The sequence below is a fragment of the Adiantum capillus-veneris genome, chromosome 8 (genome assembly GCF_014529385.1).
Source record: "Adiantum capillus-veneris isolate H3 chromosome 8, ASM1452938v2, whole genome shotgun sequence".
Classification (NCBI taxonomy): domain Eukaryota; kingdom Viridiplantae; phylum Streptophyta; class Polypodiopsida; order Polypodiales; family Pteridaceae; genus Adiantum; species Adiantum capillus-veneris.
In genome coordinates this window covers 24084382-24096203 of record NC_140938.1, presented here as the reverse complement: position 1 = coordinate 24096203, position 11822 = coordinate 24084382, and the positions used below count along the sequence as shown (strand labels likewise).

Genomic DNA, 11822 nt, shown 5'->3' with positions numbered 1-11822 from the left:
CTGTATAGGGGGAGTTGCCACTTCACAGTCTCCCCACCCACATCGTGTGTGTGTCTCCTTCTCTCTCTCACTCTCCGTCTGTGGTGCTCCCCGATCCCCTTCAGTAACCATCTCTCCTTTTTGGTCCCGTGTTGAGATAAGTCTAGAAGCACATGTCTCTATTCTAACTCTTGTTCCCGTTTATTCTCCCACGTTAAATGATCAGTTTAATATGAGAAAATCATTTGGTAAAGTTAGATATTCTTTTTTATGAGACTAGGTGTAGGCATGTTTCCCACTAAAGTGTGAGAGTAGCACCATAAGGGGTAGTTCACATAGACATATGATGGAAGTAGGTTTAAACCGTAACAATCACCCCCTTAAACTTGATTTCATCATAGGATTGCTTAAGATACATCATGCCTCGATCTCAATGGTTTCAACAGGTCATGGTTCATACAAGGCTTCCTTAGGTTGATGCATGGGTTCACATTTGGATGCGTACTACATGGTTCTCAAATTGGATACATCATGTCTCACTCACATTCGGATACATCATGCAAGTGGGATGGGGCAGTGTAGTATATAAAATTCAATATCGTACATCCTTAGCGTAATGTGATTCTCATTCCTCATGTTGTAGTCGTGGTTCGTTATCGTCGATGTCGGCTTTGTATGTTGTCATCATGTAGTCGTGCCGTTCTTCATTGACGTTGTTTTCCCAGAATAATAAGGATGCAATCTTCCCGAAAAATGGAGTAAAATACACATATCTTTCAAGTGTTGTGAGTGTCCGAGTGTGCATAATCTGGTGACTCATGAGGAAGGTCTTACCATGTATCACGGCAATGTCTGATCCTCTTACATGGGTTGGCATACTCATAGAGGTATCTTCAAAGATACATAGATAAACATATGTTTCAACGTTGATTCACATTGTGTGTGTTGTGTCTTCATACAAATATACCTCATACACTCTAGTGTGACATACAACACCACGTGGGGATTTCTTATGGCTTGCAAGAGGCTTAAGGCCCAAGGAAAAGGCTGTAGCATGGGAACAACTCTTATCAAAGAGCTTGACGTGCCAATTGCATGTGGGAATGATCCCTTTGCAAGGGGGTTTGAGATTTTTGTTTGCTATGGAAGCAGTCCCTTTCTGCAAGTATCGACCAGCTAAAACAGAGCATGGATGATGATGATGCCCGAGAGTGGTTGAAGCAAGATGACGATGGGACTCGCGCACAGTGAGGACCTGCGGTCAAGAGCAGCGCATTGACTCCAATCAACTGGCGAGCAGCGTAGCGGACTGCAGCTTGAGAACAAAATGATCGAGGCTCAGATCGAGAGCGGCCGAGAAAGAAGAACATTTTAGTTCAAGCAAAATCACAAATGGTCGAGGCAAGCCTTGCTGCCTTGGGCTTGGCGACTTGCGAGCTGCACCTTCTGAAGGTTCTTGATGATTATTGCCAAGCTGGAGCCAGGGACAGTCGATTTGAAAATGGCCATGGGTAGCTAGACTGGTGAACCAGGAGGATATGCAGAGGATGAGGGCAGTGCGAGGCGAGTGGTGAGCATGCTTCGATGGCGAGGAGGAGCAAACCAATACCAAGGTAATGACAAGGCTGGTTGAACATTGGCAGTATGGACTACAGAGTCTAGGGCACAAGCTCACCTATGATTCACAAGCGGGAGCTGAGAAAGCCAGTGCTGCCGAGGGACACGTAGCTTCAACGGAATTGGTCAGCAGTCGTGAATCGACGGGTGTGTGGCCAAGAATGGATAGCTGGTAGCACTAATGAGGTTGGTGTCACACTAGGACGGGCAAACGTTGGCCATGCTTAGGTGGCAAGCAATGATCTGCTTTCCAAAAAGTGAAACATGGCCTTGCGTGAGTGTCAGAGGGGCAGCCTCAACCCCCTGGCCAACTTCGCAAATTGGGAGGCCATCTGCAAAAGTGATGGCGGGTGCTTGCGGACAGGTTTCGGACTCTGCAGGTCAGCACGATCGCTGGGGAGCTTTCCACTTGGCTAGCGCCAATTCCCTACTAAGATGCGTGCAAATTTGCTGGGTGACCTGGTGTGACACCTCTTGTGTGTCCACACTCACGAATTACAGGCTGTCGGGTGTCCCAGTGTGACACAGGCCTGAGTGTCACTTTCCCTTCTGCACCAGTTGCCCCAATTTTTTATTAGTCTAAAATATGAAAAACTTCCAAAAGACAAAGAAAATGGTTCCCACACAGTTATTTAAGTTATTTACACACACATGCCTAATATAAGGATAATGATGAGCTTCAAACCCAAAGACCAAGCAGGCTTTAAAAAAACTGAAAATTGAAAAAATTTCTAGAGCTTTATAGAAGATCCAAATGACATGTGATTTAAGCACATGAGAGTTACGATTCAACAAAGTAGGCTAAAAATTAACACAATGAGATGAAAAACTAATTGAAAATTGCAGACATGCAAAAAGGATACAATAAACGATATTTACAATGCTAATGCTAATAATAATTATAATGACTCTCACAATCGCTGTGATACCACTTGTAAGGCTCGATTAGGACAAAAAAAAATTATTTGCATACATAATTAGAACAATACGTTAATGCACTACTTTAAAACTGATGTAAGCAAGCCAAGTACAAAATAACACAAAAATATGTAGGTTGATAATTTTATTATTTGTACAATGCTTCTTCATTTATAGATGGAGTAATCCATGCAAGCAGTGGAGGTGGCAGATGCTAATGCATCCACATAGGTAGCTAGGTGTAATGTGCATGAGGAGCTTTAGAATAAGTGTCTGCTCCATGTGGCATGCTAGGTGTAGGCATGTTTCCCACTAAAGTGTAAAAGTAGCACCATAAGGGGTAGTTCACATAGGCATAGGATGGAAGTAGGTTTAAACCCTAACAAGTAGATCCAGGGTCAAAAAGTATGAAGGAATCATTCTCCCTCACCTCTCACCAAGCATAGGAAAGGGATGATCCTTTGCAATGAGCATCCTCCTTTAGAGCTTCAACCGTGGAAGCTCTAGGAGTCTCATTGCGGGCATTTCTTTTGGGGCAATAACAATAGCCATGTCCTTGCTCCTTACACTTAAAGCATTTGTGATCCTTGCAAAAAGCCTCTAGCTCTTCAAGAGAGAGTTTGTTTTTACCTTGGTAAACTCCTTTCTCCTTGGTCTTGCTATTGTTGTTGTTGTTGGAATTGCCTTGGGAAAAACTTTGAGCATTCTTCTTCCCTTTTCATCATTTTGATCTTTGTTTTCCATGGGCTTGGCATTCCTTTTAGTCCCTTGTTGGAAGTTGATATGAGATGCAACCATAGTGTGGTGGATGACTTCAGTGATAGAACTAGGCCGTTGGGAGTTGACATACTTGGCCATTACTTTAGGTAATCCCGCACAAAATTGTTGCTTTTTCTCGACGAAGTCTATCTTTTGAAAGACAGTAGCTTTGAGATGTAAATCCCAAAACTTGTCTACATATTTGTGGATATATTTCGTAGGAGAGTAGCTTCAAACTTCTCCATTCAATAAGCATTTTGTCCTTGGGATGCTTGCAAGGAATTCCTTCATTATGGAAACTCGTAGAGTTCTCCATGTCCTTGGGTCTTTGCCATTCCCGTGGAGACTAGCCCACCATTGAAGAACAAATTTTTGAAAGTGCATAGCTACATGGCATAGCTTGGAGGACTGTGTGAAGCCCTTGTCTCCAAAGGCCACATCGAATTGCTGGATGAAGGCCAATACTTTGTCAGTAGGACCAAAAGGTGTCAACATAGGTGAGAAAATAGATACTATTTGAACTTCTTAAGCTTTTGGGACCTTTTCCAAGCAGGGTAGGATTTGCGATGTCCTCTCCTCCTGTATTCTCTAGGAGAATATCCCCTGATTTTGTTAGAAGAGGAGGAAGGAGAAGAGGGCGACCTCTTTCTTGCCCTTTTCTTCCTTTGTTTCCTCTTTTCCATTTTGGAGTGACAAGGAGAAGGACTATAGGATAATCTTGGCGATTGTCGAGACTGCTATCTTTGTGGAGCCACATCTTCAGAGGAATTTAGAGATTCACTTCTTTCTCGTTCATTGGATTCCTCCTCTTCTCTTATCGGAGAGAGTCTTCTTTTGGAAGTCTCGACAAGAGGCTTCCTATGCTCTCTCTCTTCTTGGAGAGGAAAGGAAGTCCCATAAGCATGAAGTTGTTGAGTAACTTTGGCTTGCAAGGCAGGGTTGCTCATAGCTTGTTGCAACCTAGTAACAAGATAGTTCACAAACATTGGGGCATCATCAGTAGCACCTCCATGTGCAAAATCAAAGTTGTCAATATTCATTCTTCTCTCTTGATTATTGTTAGCCATGCTAATTAACTTATGTGTATGCTACTTTGTGCTTTGGTACACTCAAAAATCTTAGTTGCTACTCTTCTTTACCTTTGAAAATTAGTTCTCAAGAAGCCACACCCGTGGTTTAGAGACTGTTGATTGCAAAGAATAGTGGAGAGGGTCTAACATTGCCAGGTTGATTATGGTTCCTGTTGAGCTTGCTAGTAGCTTAATAATGGTTAAGCCAAACGCAAGCCCCGAGAGACTCCATTATTAAGTCTATAGCTCCCCAACGGTGTACCTCAAACTAAGTCCTTTACAACCAGGATAATAGATCCTTGTCCCACTTACCCTCTTGCAATAAACATGTCCAACCTTTTATGAACAACTTAAGGACCTCTCTTCTTAAGCAAGAAAAGAGAAACCAATAGCTATGATACCAATGTAATGGAAATGTCCTATGAACATTGAGAATAGCGGAATTAAGAAAACTATAGTGAGCATTTTTATGAGACTACTTTGAGAAAATAGAGGGTGAACTTGATTAGAGGTAGCAACATAACCATTATAATTAATTAACTCGGCATGATCAATACTTTGCAAGAGAGAGAATTAGAGAACTTGACAACTGTTGAGGACCGTAATAAGCACGACAAGCACCTCAAACTTGGGCCGGGTTCCCACCTCAAGCACAACCCTAGCTTGCCTAAGGTCCCAGGTCTAAGGACTTTTAGCACTAACCTTTGGAGGTCTTTAATGAAGCTAACCCCAAGGTCTTTCAAGCTCCATTAGCTAGCATTTCTCTTTGACAAACCATCTCTCATTTGGACCCATTGACTTTGGTCCCGTGCTGAGATAGATCCATAAGCACATGTCTATATTGTAACTCTTGTTCCCAATTATTCTCCCACATTAAGTGACTAGTTTAATATGGGAAAATCATTTGGGTGGGTTAGATATTAAATTTTATGACATTGCACTTATGCTCGGTTTAACTGTTTATCCCCGATTGGAGCTCACTTGGTTTAGTGATGCTTTTCTCCTTGCATAACGCTTGTTTGGTGCTCGTTTATGCACATATTTGAGTTGTGGATACACTATACATAATTTATAGAGCCATTTTATGTATATACGAGCATCGATTTGTTACAATTGATCATGGTTATTATTGTGTAGTGGTCGAGGTGATCTCCCACTTTGGCATCATCAATGCAAATTATGGTTGAGATTTTGATTGAGAGTTTGCTCAGTTTATAGGTGTGAGGTCCCCGTCTCATCACCAATTTCTCTTGGCAACTGGAGGTTACCTGACACGTCACTAGGCCAAATTGTAAAAAAAAAAAAAACACATGGTCAAGATAGTATTGATTCCAATGGACAGGCTTCCTTCACAAGGTAACTCGAGCTTGAGCCATTAAATAAGTTTCCTAGTCCTATCTCACAAGGGAAGCATGATCGCTTACAAATATTTAAATGTTCCTAGATCTCATCTTCTAAAAGAGAGAAACTCAAATGCCTTTTTCCCCATAGCTTTCAGAGGCACAAACCATTTGAGACTTCTTGACTCTTGGCACAATGAGGCTCTAATTTTGGTTTTGCTAAACGAATAGGGAGTGGAGAGTTTCTCGACTAATCAAGACCACCCATCCATTAGCATGACAATTTGAGCCAGTCCCCACTTTCCACCCCCACACTCACACTTTAATCTTGTTTCCTAATTACTACCACATGGTTGTTCATAACACATAGTTCTTTATTAAAAAACTCAACATACAACACTACTTCATAATTATTCCAATACTCCGGATCGTAGAAACTTCTTTCGATGGATGTTCACTCCACCCGTTGTCATTGGCTGCCCATACAACAATAAGTACTACACCTCCTGGAGTAACCCTCCGGGTGAGTCACATCATATGTCCATAGAAATGAACTAAGCTACCTCATAGAAATGGGCCAACATTGTACATAGAAACACACAGCTCCTTTGTAGAAACGTGAGCTATCTCCTTGTGATCAAGGAGAGTTCATACTAAATCAATATTGGAATAAAATGAAGTAAAGTTGAGATAGTTTTTTCTAAGCAAACATCTTTGTGGACTGGAACCAATGGATTTACATGTAGGAAACATAATGGGGACAGTGTGATTGACTATATGCAAAAGAAGGATAACACTATGAAATTTTGCCTAAATTACAAGGGATTGAATAAGCTCACTGTCAAGAATAGATATCCGCTCCCGCTTATGGATGATCTGATAGATTGACTCCATGGAGCCTTGTATTTTATGAAGATAGTTCTACGATCGGGCTATCATCAAATACGAATCAAACTAGAAGATGTTTCTAAAACAGGTTTCCATACTGTACAACGGGGGCTATGGTGGGTGATACCGGGGAGAAACCATGGTGTGGAGGAGCAGAAAAAATACAGAATGAGAGAGAGACAGAAGCGTCTCGACACAGTAATAAAAAGCACGCTTGTATATTCTCTTTCTTGCTAGTATTGATTAAAAAAGAAGCCTTAAATAAAAGATGTGCCATGCACACTAAACTTGGACTGCATGCTATAGAGGTCGTTTCCCAATAAACTGGAACTGAATTGCATGCTGTAGAAGAGCCGCTGTGCACCGAACACATACGCATTATGGTCACTATGAATTTTTGGTCTTTCCTTTTGGTTTGACCAACGCTCTAGCTACGTTTCAACAAACAAAGAATGATTTTCTAAGGCAATTTCTAGGAAACTTCGTCGTTGTATTTCTTGATGATATCTTGATTTATAGCCAGAGTTTGTTTGAGCAATTGGCACATATACGTGATGTTCTCGAGGTATTGAGAGCGGAGAAGCTTTATGTTAAAGCCTCTACGTGCAAATTTTTTAAGAAAGAGATTCTGTATTCGGGTTATATCATTTCTTGCAACGTAATTCGCGTTGACCCCAAAAATTTAGATAAAGTACAAAGTTGGCCCATTTTGAAGAATGTGCACCAAGTAAAGTCCTTACCAGGCTTTACAGGATTCTTTCGCAAATTTATCAAAGATTATTCTAAAGCTGCTGCTCCGCTTATGCAACTTTCAAAAGGAGGGGTGAAAAGGCCGAAGACTTTGGGACCTCACCTTAAAGGTAACCCCCCTGTTATCTGGGATGAGCGTCTCAACTAGAGCTTTCAAACACTAAAGCACTTGGGTGATTGCTGTGTTAATATTGCACATTTTGGATCCTAGCAAACCTTTTGTAGTTGAAATGGATGCTAGTGATTATGTGATGGATGCAACAATGTATTAGGATGGACCTTATTGCATATGAAAGTAAAAAACTTTCTGACACTGAAATGCGTTATTCAATGTATGAAAAAGAGCTATACGCTATGGTCCACACTTTGAGGACTTGGAGACACTATTTGTATGGATCTATCTTTGTTGCATGGATAGAACATCACTCTTTGCGCTCCGTCTATGATAAGGTGATCTAAGAGGCCGGAAGGCCAGCTCGGTTGGGCTTATGCAAGAGTTTCACTTTGAGATCCATTATAGAATAGGGTTCTGCAATCGAATTGTTGATGCATGCAGGCGGATTCCTGAGGTTAATGTCTTGTCTATGGCTGAAATCTCGATGGATTTCTATCTCTCTCTCTGAGGGATATGTCATTTTGATAGCTATTTGGGCAAAATATGGAACAAGGTTGAAGTGGGGCATGACTCGCGTACAGGCTCGGGTGATTGGGAGACCCAAGTGATTCGTGTTGGAGAGACGAGACAACGACAATATTCCATTAGAGGTGGAGGATTGTTTAGAAATGGAGAAGTCTGTGGGCCAAAAATCGATGAGGTTCAACAAAGAATTTTGTTCGAATGACATGATGTTCCTAGTGTTGGACACGCACCCAGGCATCTAGAGAACTTTAGCATTGGTCAAATGATATTTCTATTGGCCAAGGATGCGCTCTTACATAGAGAGCTATGTGAAGAGATGCACTTAGTGTCAGGTCAATAAGGTAGAGCGCCTTAAGAAAACTGGCATGCTACATCCATTGAAAATCCGTGACACAAAGTGATAAGAGTATTTCTATGGATTTTATTGTTGGTTTGCCAAATACTAGTCGTGGAAATGATGCCATTTGGGTTGTGGTCATAGACCAGAGTAACAAGGAACGGGGCCCTCTCGTTCTCGAAACGCGTTCCCAATCTTGGCGCCTCCTCAAAACGAAAACTGGAATGGAACGCCGTTCCCTTCCTAGGCATAACCGGAATGTGGAATGGCAGATCCGAAACACCAAATTTTGAAAATATGGCTATTTTTGGGATAGTTCTTTTGAACTTTTGGGGGGATGTTATTTCCATCCTCTCCTATATAAAGAAGGGATTCAAAACCTCTCTCTCAAGCTCTCTACCTCACCTCTCCCTCAAGGATTTCTCTCCCTTTCCCCCAAGGCTTCAAAGTTCAAGCCTCAAGCTCCATCACTCTCAAGCTCTCAACCTTACCCTCTCCCTCTCCCTCTCCCTCAAAAAATTCTCTCCCTCTCCCTCGGGCCTCAAGGCTCCAAGCCTTCATTGAAGTTCAAGCCTCAAGGCTCAAGCTCCATCCCTCCCTCAAGGAGTGTTGAGCTCCATCTGGCATCCCTCCCTTGTGTAAGCCTTAAGTATTACTGAAAAGCATGTCTAAATAAGATTCTACTTCAACTAATGGGTGTGTATGGCTCTCTACTAACATATAGGTTTAATCCAGCTTAATTTAAGCATATTGTAGGTTTACCGTTCCAGCCTCGTTCCCATTCTGCCACCTTGATTGTCTCCCATTCTGGAAACATCCCAGAGCCCCCCGTTCCCGTTCCTCGTTCATGTTCCGTGTAACTTTGTGATAGACTCACAAAAATGGCAAAGTTTATACCAACGCAATCAATAGTAAAAAGCCATGAGTTAGCATTTTTATTTGTCGATCAGCTTTATAAGTTGTATGGTCTGCTAGAGGCTATCGTCGATGATCGAGATACAAAGTTCACTAGTCAATTTGGGCAAGATGTGTTTGCCCACCTTTGAACAAAGTTGAGTATGTCGTTCTCCAATCATCTTGAGTCCAACGGACAAATTGAGAGGATGAATTACACGTTAAGAGACATGTTGAGAGCTTATGTCTCTGATAGACAATCTGATTGGGAAAGGTACCTTCCACAATTAGAGTTTGCCTACAATAGTAGCAAGCAATCTGCTACTAGATTTAGCCCATTTATGTTGATATATGAATTTGAGCCTTAATCTCCTATTGCTATTGGCTTACAAAAAGTCAAAGATCGTCAAGCTCCATGACTTCTTGTATGACATGCAAGAAATGCTCGAATTGGCTACGGATAGTATAAGAAAAACTCGTGATCCAGTTACTACTTATGCTAATCAAAAGAGCTCTCCAAGGACTCTTGAGGTGGGACAATGGGTCTATTTGAAGATACCCCCAGATTCTAGGACCATGCGAACTAGAAAAATTTCAGCTAGATTTTGTGCTCCATTCCTGATCACAAAGAAAATTGGCCAAGTTGCTTGTCACAAACTGATGACGTGGTAGAGTTGTACGGATAGGCTGACATGGCAGCAGTACAGAATTTTGTAGTTTGTGCCGACTGGCTGACATGACAGTTGAATGAATTTTTGCTTTTTGCGTTGTGACTCGCTGACGTGGCAGATGTACGGATTTTCGTAATCTGCGTTGCTGCTTTTACTAGCAAATTTTTGACTAGTTGCTTTTGGGGCCCTATTGCTTTTGAGTTTAATGCTTTTGGGGCTCTGCTTTTAGCAACCCTTGTAATCTTTATAAGTGGCCCAAGGGGGCTCACTTCTCAAAGCATCTGGACGCAGAGTCTAAGAGCGAGCACCCGCGAGAAGTTGTACTTTGCTCAAAGATTAATATAAAAGAAATACCGAAAGGGGTGCCAGTCTTTGGGGCTAATCTCTCTTGGCATGGAACTACATCGGGCCGTGTCAACTCTCTCTCTAAATTGCGAATTTTTAAAAAGGGAATCTCTGTTGTGTCGCGACAGAATCTAGACTTGGGGTGCCCAATTTTTTTACAGTGGTATTAGAGCACGATCGAATTCTCTTCTAACCGGAAATCGGATCCCATTCCTAGCACCAGCTATGGATTTCGAAAAGAATCAATTGACCTCTTTTGTAACTGCTGAAGCATGAGGAGACAATACGGTAAATTCAAGCGACTTAGCAGAAGATGAGTACATGCCACCTTGGCCTACACAATATGATCTTTTTGGAGATGCAACATCGACAACAGGTTGATGAGTGCACAAAGCAGATGCTTCAGTTTGCTAAAGATCCCCAGTTTGCAAAAATTTGACCAGTAGTCCATGGCTGAAGTGCATACTTAGTGGCAAAAAGGCACCAAACCACCAATCAAATTGGCAATCAATAAGCCTCCTACTCCAAGGATGTTTACTGAAGAAGAGCTTCAAGAGGTGGTTCAGACCCAAATCAGTCAGCTTTTGGGCACAAAGAAGCAATTGAAGAAACGCAAGAAGGGAAATGACTACCCCGGTTACTTGGGACGTCAATCTTCTTTTGCATCTGCAAGAAAGCAGAAGAAGCATGTGCATTTTGAAGGACTACCCATTTCTTCTTCTTCTGACAATTCTTCTAGCTCTTCGTCTTCCGACTCGCGTGAGGTGGACAAAAAGGGCAAGAAGCGAAGCAAAAAGCAAAGCTTTGGAAAGAACAAGAAAAAGTTAAAGAAGATCAGATTCTGACCGGTTTCTGATAGAACGGAGTAGTCATCCACTGACAGTTCGGACTCCGACAATCAGATGTTTTATGCGAAGAAGAAGCACTTTTATGGATCCAACCAATACGATTTCCTCAAAGATAAGAGCAAGAAGACAAAGGAATTTAAAGAGGGTAGACAATCAATAAGATTTGAATCCTTTTCTGGATTTTGAGATGCTCTGAGGGCTTTGGCCTTCATTTAGCAATTTGACATAGCCTTCTCTGGAGGGCATTACTTAGAGCACTCCAAGATAAGGAGGGCTACATCGTTTTTAAAAGGAAATTCTCAAACATGGTGGTCCACTCTTCTTCTGAGGAAAGAAGCCCCACTCAAGTAGTTGGATTTCAAATGGCTCTTTATTTCTTCTTGGTTGACTTAGGAGTACAAACGAGATGTAAGAACCGCTTGGAAGCATCTTCGGATGATCACTATCAAGAACAGATTTTTGATTCCAAGGACTGGTGATATTCTTGACCGACTTTAGGGATCCTCTTGTTTCAGCAGGATTGATTTGAAAAGCAAATATCATCATATCAGAGAGATGTCCACAAGATATCCTTTCGGACAAGCTTTGGTTTATACGAATTTTTGGTGATGCCTTTTGGACTTACCAATGCTCCAACGACTTTCAACCGAATGATGGATAGGATTTTTTGAGAGATCGATCTTTTGTGGGCACTTTCTTTAATGATATTATAGTTTTCTCCAAGGATGAAGCAGAACATCGACACCATTCGCTACAGGTCTTTTAG

General features: G+C 41.8%; 1 pseudogene; it reads left to right on the top strand.

Moving 5' to 3' along the window:
• Positions 1 to 370: 370 nt before the first annotated feature.
• On the top strand, positions 371 to 1678 carry LOC147451810 (uncharacterized; annotated as a pseudogene).
• The last annotated feature ends 10144 nt before the right edge of the window (positions 1679 to 11822 follow it).